Source organism: Peromyscus leucopus, chromosome 3 (assembly GCF_004664715.2).
Source record: "Peromyscus leucopus breed LL Stock chromosome 3, UCI_PerLeu_2.1, whole genome shotgun sequence".
In the NCBI taxonomy this organism is placed as follows: domain Eukaryota; kingdom Metazoa; phylum Chordata; class Mammalia; order Rodentia; family Cricetidae; genus Peromyscus; species Peromyscus leucopus.
Window position 1 is genome coordinate 76,730,742 of NC_051065.1, and position 7,562 is coordinate 76,738,303.

Genomic DNA, 7,562 nt, shown 5'->3' on the forward strand with positions numbered 1-7,562 from the left:
TGCTCTCCCTGCTCTCATCAGCATCTCTGCTGTCCACTTGTAGCTTAAAAAGCCTAAGGTCACACTTGAGGGTATTCTCTGGGATTGAGCTCTCTGAAGTGACAGGTTGATAAGTTCACAGGAGTGCCACAAGTGGGCACAGGCATCATTTATCACAAAGGACAGGAGGAGAAGCACAAATAAAATGAAGTAAGCACACCCACCAGTTTCTGTGGGTGACTCCATTATCCCCTCCTTTTGGAGCCAGGTTCTTGCAGGAGGCAGGGCCTCTGTCTGCAGGAGGCAGGCAGCAGCAACAGAGGTTTCTGAAGCAGTTCATAATTGTTTTCTTGACCCCCTTCCAGCTGTGACGCCTCCTGGTTCCGGAAGAAGCTGGGTGTGCCTCCTTGGGCTGGCCATGGGTGATGATCATTTCCTGGGTCATGGCCTTGTCCAGAGTGATAGCCTCTTCCTGGGTCATGGTCTCAGTTTGGGTCATGGTGGCTTCTGGGGTGATGGTTGCATCCTGAATGATGGCCTCTATGACCATGATGGTCGCTTCCTGGGTCATGATTGCTTCCTGTGATATGGCTTCATCCTGGATCATGGTCCCTTCATGGTTCATGGTCATTTCCCAGGTCAAGGTTTCATCATGAGTGATGGCCTCATTCTGGGTTATGGTCCCTTGTTGGGTCAAGGTGGTTTCCTGAGTGATGCCCTCCTTTGGGTCAAGGTGGTTTTCCATGTGATGACCTCTTTCTGAGTCAAGGTTATATCATGGGTGATGACCTCATCCTGGGTTAAGGTTGCATCATGGCTAAAGGCCACATCCTGGGTCATTGTTGCTTTATGGGTGGTGAGCTCATCATGGGTCAAAGTTGCATCTTGGGTGATGTCCTCATCCTGGGTCATGGTCCCTTCCTGGTTCATGGTGTCCTGGGTGATGGTCTTATCCTATGTCAAGTTTGCATCATGGGTGATGGCCACATACTGTGTTGTGGTCACTTCCTGGGTTATGATTGCTTTATAGGTGATGAGCTCATCATGGGTCAAAGTTGCATATTGGGTGATGACCTCATCCTGGGTCTCGGTCCCTTCCTGGGTCATGGTGTTCTGGGTGATGGCCTCATTCTGAGTCAAGATGGTTTCCTGTTTGATGGCCTCATCCTGTGTCAAAGTTGCATCATGGGTGATGGCCTCATCCTGGGTCTTGGTCCCTTCCTGGATCATCGTCCCTTCCTGGGTCATGATGTCCTGGCTGATGGCCTCATTCTGAATCAAGGTGGTTTCCTGTTTGATGACCTCATTATGGGGCAAAATTGCATCATGGATGATGGCCTCATCCTGGGTCACGGTTCCTTCCTGGGTCCTGGTGTCCTGGGTGATGGCCTCATTCTGAATCAAGGTGGTTTCCTGTTTGATGGCCTCATCCTGTATCATAGTCTCTTCCTGGGTCCTGGTCTTTTCCTAAGTCAAGATGTTTTCCTGTGTAATGACCTCATTCTGGTTCAAGGATGCATCATGTGTGATGACCTCATCCTGGGTCATGTTCCATTCATTGATGATGACCTGATTCTGGATTAAGGTGGTTTTCTGGGTGATCACCTCATCCTGGGTCCAGGTTGCCTCATGGGTAAGAACCTCATTTTGGTTCATCGTCCCTTCCTGCATCAAGGTTGTTCCTTGAGTGATGGCCTCATTCTGAGTCAAGGCAGTTTTTTGGTTGATGGAATTAACCTGGCTCAAGTTTGCATTATGTGTGATGGACTCATCCTGGGTCACGGTCCCATCCTGCGTTATGGTGTTTTCTTGGGTGATGGTCTCCTTCTTCATCAAGGTGGTTTCCTGGGTGATACCCTCATCCTGTGTCAATGTTTCATCATGGGTGATGGCCTCATCATGGCTCCATGTGTTTTTCTGGGAAATGGCCACATCTTGGGTCAAGATTTCATCATGGGTGATGCCATCATCCTGGGTCATGTTCCATTCATGGGTGATGACCTCAATCTGGGTCAAGGTGGCTTCATGGGTCATGGCCTCATCCTGTGTCATGGTCAGTTGATGAGTTATGGCCTCATCCTGTGTCATGGTCTCTTCCTGCAATATATCCCAAGAAGAGGAGCCTGTGGGGTTTGAATACTGAGATGCCTCTTGGGAGCTCCAGAGTTCCTCTTGTGGGCTGCAGGAGGACATGTTGTTGTCTGTGTCACCTGGAGTCTCACTCTGGTGTGGCCTAGGAGGAGAGGTGTCCAGAAAGAGAGGTGGCTGGACACTGGCCAAGTGACCACTGAAACACCCAATCATGGACTGTGTGAAATACTCAATGCTTTCCAGGCTGCTGCTTGTGAAGGAATCAGTCACAGGATAGAACAGGTGGGCTAGATAGGGATGGTGCATCCTCTTTGGCTGGCAGCACAGGGCGGCAGGCATGCTGTGCCTTGTGCCACCCTGCCTGGCATTCTTCTCATCTCTCTCCTTGGTCTTAGATGGCAAGGTGAAGGTGGGGGTAGCAGGTTCGGTAGCTCTCCCTAAGGACACAGGGAAAGTGTGAAGATCTGCCAGGTTGAGGTCAAGGCCTGACTGCATGGCTCTTACGGGTTTCTCCTGGTGATGGTAGCAGTCTCCCTCAGGTGACTGGTGCTGTAGAATTAGGTAAGTGGCCATCACCTGGCTGTATTTCTGGTCTCTAAGAGACTCAACGATTTCTTCAGATTTATACCCCATGACTGTCATGGCCTTGACAATGCTAGGGCTCATGGTGCTTGGGAGAGCCTGGGTGGAAGTAGGTGGTGACTGAGCCTCAATGCTCCTGACCATGGGGCGCCTCATGATTTGGCCTATAGTGGGCCTCCGGCCAGGGTTGATGAGTAGCAATTCCACGATGACATTGAAAATGTCCATGGAAACATGTGGAGGCACCTTGAAGTTTGCAGCAAGGATGTGCTGTTTCACCCCCGCAACAGAGCTAGCTCTGAAGGGAAAGTGCCCGGCGACCATGAGGAAGAGGAGCACACCTAAACTCCACATATCAATGGCACGGCCATCATAGGCCTCCTCTCCAAAGAGTTCTGGGGCACAGTAGTATAGAGTGCCACAGAAACCATTAAACTTCTGCTCAGGGATGACCTTAGCCGAAAGGCCAAAATCGGCGAGCTTGGCATTACCCCTGCAGTCCAGGAGGATGTTCCCTGCCTTAATGTCTCTGAACAATCGAGTTATTGTGACAGTACTGCACTGCATGCAATATCTGGATAAACAACCTTGGAGCCTCGCTCTCCTCTAAGGACCCCTGTTCCAGTATATGATGCAGCAGGTCTCCCTCTGATGCATGCTCCATCACCAGGTAGGTGGTCTCTCTGGTGTGGACCACATGAAACAATTTAATGATGTTGGCATGGTCAAGGGATTTCATGATACTGACTTCACTGTTGAAAAATGAGGCATACTTCTTCTTGTTTCTAAGAATTTTTACAACCACACAGGATACAGTGGGGATATGAAAGGCCAAATTGACCTCTGAAAACTGTCCTTGGTCCAGGGTCATCATCATCTTATAGTCATCAGTCAAGGCCTCCTCAGCAGAGCAGTGGGCCTCCCCGGCCTGCTCCATAGTCAGGTCCTCGTTGATAAGGCTAGAATCAAACCCTCAATGGGGAATTTTAGTCCAAATCAGTCCCAGACTGTTTATCAATACATATTCCTATGTCCAAAAAGAAAGGAAATTCAGAAGTACTTTGGACAACCTAATAGGGACGCAATGTTCTGGAAGAGAAGAAAACACCTTCCAAAGCAGCAGACAGCAGAATAAGACACAGATCGGGTTGGTCGGAATAAACCAGAAACAGAATAAAAAAGGGGTCACAGAAGCTAAGAGCCATTTCTTGGGAAGGATAGTCATCCTCTTACATGAACTCAATTCTCACTGAGAGAGAAGGTGCTAATAAAATCAGATGCAAGAGCACTTGATAAGACAACAGACACCCCCAAACTTAGAGTGCCTGCTTTGGGAGATGGCTCAGGAGTTCAGAAAACCTGTGTGTGGTTACAGGACCCAGGTCAGGTGGCTCACAACTACCCTAACTCCAGCTCTAGGTGAGCCTACACCTCTGGCCTCTGAGGGCATCCATACAATGCATGCATGTGCCCATGTGGGCAGACTCGCACAGACACATGCACAGACACATTCATACTTGAGGGTTATAACACTCACTCACACAGGTAGTACAAATAACTTAAAATCCTGATATTTTTACTATGATTTCTTTTCTATGACCTAGGAGGTCAGAAAACGTCATCAGATCCCTTGGAATTGGAGTTTCAGGCAACATTGCATCCAGCACACCTGTCTTGTTTTAGGTACAGGATCATTTAGGCCACGTGCCTTCCTAAAGCAAAGCTTATCTCATGGTGGTAAGGAGGCTAAGGAACATTCCTAAATCAGGCATCAATCAAAGGCTACTGCAGAGTTCCTGAACAACATGTACGTTTTTTACTACTTCTTCAATCCTACTATGAGCTGTCTGCAAACTGGGAGACGAGGTTCTGAGAAAAGTCACAAATCAAAATAAAGTTGTTTAGGAAAGGCTTCTAAGACTTAGAAAATACAACCCGTCACTCTTCAGTAAAGGACATTGGTGATGCTCTTACTCATTTCCTAGCCACATTCTCCATGGTAGCTCGGTTTTACAAAAATCTCCTTGGCTAGAGGTATTTGGAAATTTTGCTTCATCTAATATTTACATCAATTTATGTTTCTGGATAGGGAGATGCTGGTCAAAGTGTACAAAGTTTCATTTAAACAATGACAATAAGTTTTTTTTTAGATTTATTGGATAGCATAGTTTATAATAATATGATGTAAAGATGCCAGTGGATTTTAGATATTCATACCACTACAAAATAAAAGGGCATGAAGTGAAGAATATGTTAATTATCTTAACTTTCACATTCATAAAGAACACATTTATCAAACCATCAAAGTATCACATTGTGTGATACAAATATGTATCATTATTTGTCCATTAAAATTTGAAATATTGCTGTCCTCTAGGATTCATGCTAATCCCAAATATTTCTTTTTTTCTTTAAAACATTTTTTATACAACCACAGATCCCCCTCTCATCCATTGTCCTCCTCCCCTCTTCCCCTCTGACCCCGCATCTCCTCCTCCAAAAGGGTAAGTCCTCCTATGGGGGAGGACAGCAAAAGCCTTGCCCATTCAATTGAGGTAGAACCAAGTCCCTCCTACCTGTATCAAGGGTAAGTAAGGTGTCCAGCAATAGGCAATGGGCTCCAGAAAGCCAGCTTATGCACCAGGGATATATCAACCCACAGCTCCAGAGAAGATAGGAAACAAGGAGAACCCCAAGAGGGATGCATGGATCACCTTGGGAAGGGGAAACAGGAGATCTCCATGAGTAAACTGGGAATGAGGAGACAATAAAGGGAGGAGATAGGGGATGAGAACATGAGGGAATGGGATAGTCAAGCTGGGGAGGGATGGATTGGGAGAGCAATGAAAGATATCTTGATAGAAGGAGACATTATGGGGTAAGAGAGAAACCTGGTGCTAGGGAAATTCCCAGGAACCCACAAGGATGACCCCAGATTATACTACTAGCAATAGTGGAGAGGGTGCCTGAAATGGCCTACCTTGGTAATCAGATTAGTCATCATAGAGTCTTCATCCAGTAACTGATGGAAACAGATGCAGAGATCTACAACCAAGCACCAGGCTGAGCTCTGAGAGCCCAGTCAAAGACAGGGAAGAGGGACTATTTGAGCAAGGGGAGTCAAGATCATGATGGGGAAATCTACAGAGACAACTGAACCAAGCTCATAGGAACTCACAAACTATAGACCAACAGTGGTGGAACCTGCACTGGACTGGACTAGACCCTCTGCATATGGTAGACAGTTGTGTAGCTGGGTCTGTTTGAGGGGCCCCTTATGTTATCTTTTTAATGCAACAAAACAGTAAGAAATTATGGTTGCAATTCTTATTTTACAGTAATAAAGTGGACCAGTTTAGATCACTTCTTTAATGTTGCACTACTAACAATGGTTGGCCCCAAATTTCCACTCAGTCTGTCTCATTGTGCATTTCCCTTTCTTATGTAATCATGGGGTGCTAGAATCCCTGAATGAGCATCCTTCCATCTTCCCATGGTTAGAGAACATACAGGGAGGGCTAAGCACTTTGGTAACCTTCATTTGGGGTTACCTTTCAGTCACCTTTTCTTCCTGCCTCTCTAGAGCTGTGGTCTGCTCAATTCTTTCTTTCCAGTGGTCATTACTCATTCATCACATGGTTCATCTCTTACTTGAAGTCAGGCATCCTTTCTTTTCCTCCTTTAGTTATTTGTGATAAAACAACCTCATGACCTCAAATTTTCAATGAGGATCCCAGTAGCAACTTTAAACTGTCATGTAATAGTACTGTGTTATAATAGGTTACTTGTGCTGTTTATGTTGCTATTCATGACTATTTTTGCCTGTATTCTTAGACATTTATGTAGCAGCTAGTGGATTTTAGTTTGACTCTTCATTGTAGTTTCTTAACCTCTGCTATTGCTGCAGGATTTCACTGTCCTGATTTATCTCTCTATAGTTTATCATTAGAATAAAACAAGAACTATTTTTGTAAACAACATGTATTAAAGTTTTTATTTTGAGAAATAAAATAAAAAGGAGAGAACTGATATGAATTTTAGGAAAAGTGCTCTTTCTCTTTAAAACTTTAAAATTGTGTGTGTGTGTGTGTGTGTGTGTGTGTGTGTGTGTGTGTGTGTATGCATCGTGGTGTACATGTGGAGGCCAGAGAGCCAGTCTCAGAACTTGGTTCTCTTCCTCTACCATGTAATTCCTGGTAGATTGAACTAAGGCCATCAGGCTTGATGGTAAGTGCCTTTACTAGTTGAACCATCTCATATACTCAGAAAGGCTTTCTTAATGTTAGCCAATGGAAACAATGCCTAATATTTATTGGTTATTTAATGTTCTAGATGCTTTCCACATAAAATTTTGTGGCAATCCCATTGATCAACGAAGAAATGAAAATAGAATGTGTTCTGGGATTCCAGTCATAGACCTGGGGGTCCAATCTGGGTCTTTGGAAGCAGATGTATTCAGCTGTTTCTCAAAGATGCAGCCCAGGAACACAATTCATGCACATTACATAGAGACAAAAGTTAATTTATAATTATGCTTTTAGTATGCAATTTCTTTGACTCTTATAATGTTTTCTTATTTTTAGTATTTGATGCTGGATTTCATTTCACCCTGCAAAGCCTATAATTTATTCTTTAATTGTTAGGTACATGTAATTTTCTTACTTAGTCAGCATAAGACTAGTAGTTTAGCTAATTATTTTCAAGTCATTAGTTTAAATTGGTTTCTCTATATTTATATACCTTAGAACATTTACAATCTGTTTTGGATTCTTCGACAAACGTGAAATAATGCACAATACGTTTTACACTAAAGTTATAGCTGTAGCTACAGCTTGAGTTTTGATGTTCTCCTGTGTTTTCCAGGTGAAACTTCATGCCCTGTGGCTAGACATGTCTTCCATTATTAAAAT

At 44.6% G+C, this 7,562-nt stretch overlaps 1 pseudogene; it reads right to left on the reverse strand.

Moving 5' to 3' along the window:
* Window positions 1-1,446: 1,446 nt before the first annotated feature.
* LOC114710933 lies at window positions 1,447-3,589 on the reverse strand (annotated as a pseudogene).
* Between the last annotated feature and the right edge of the window lie 3,973 nt (window positions 3,590-7,562).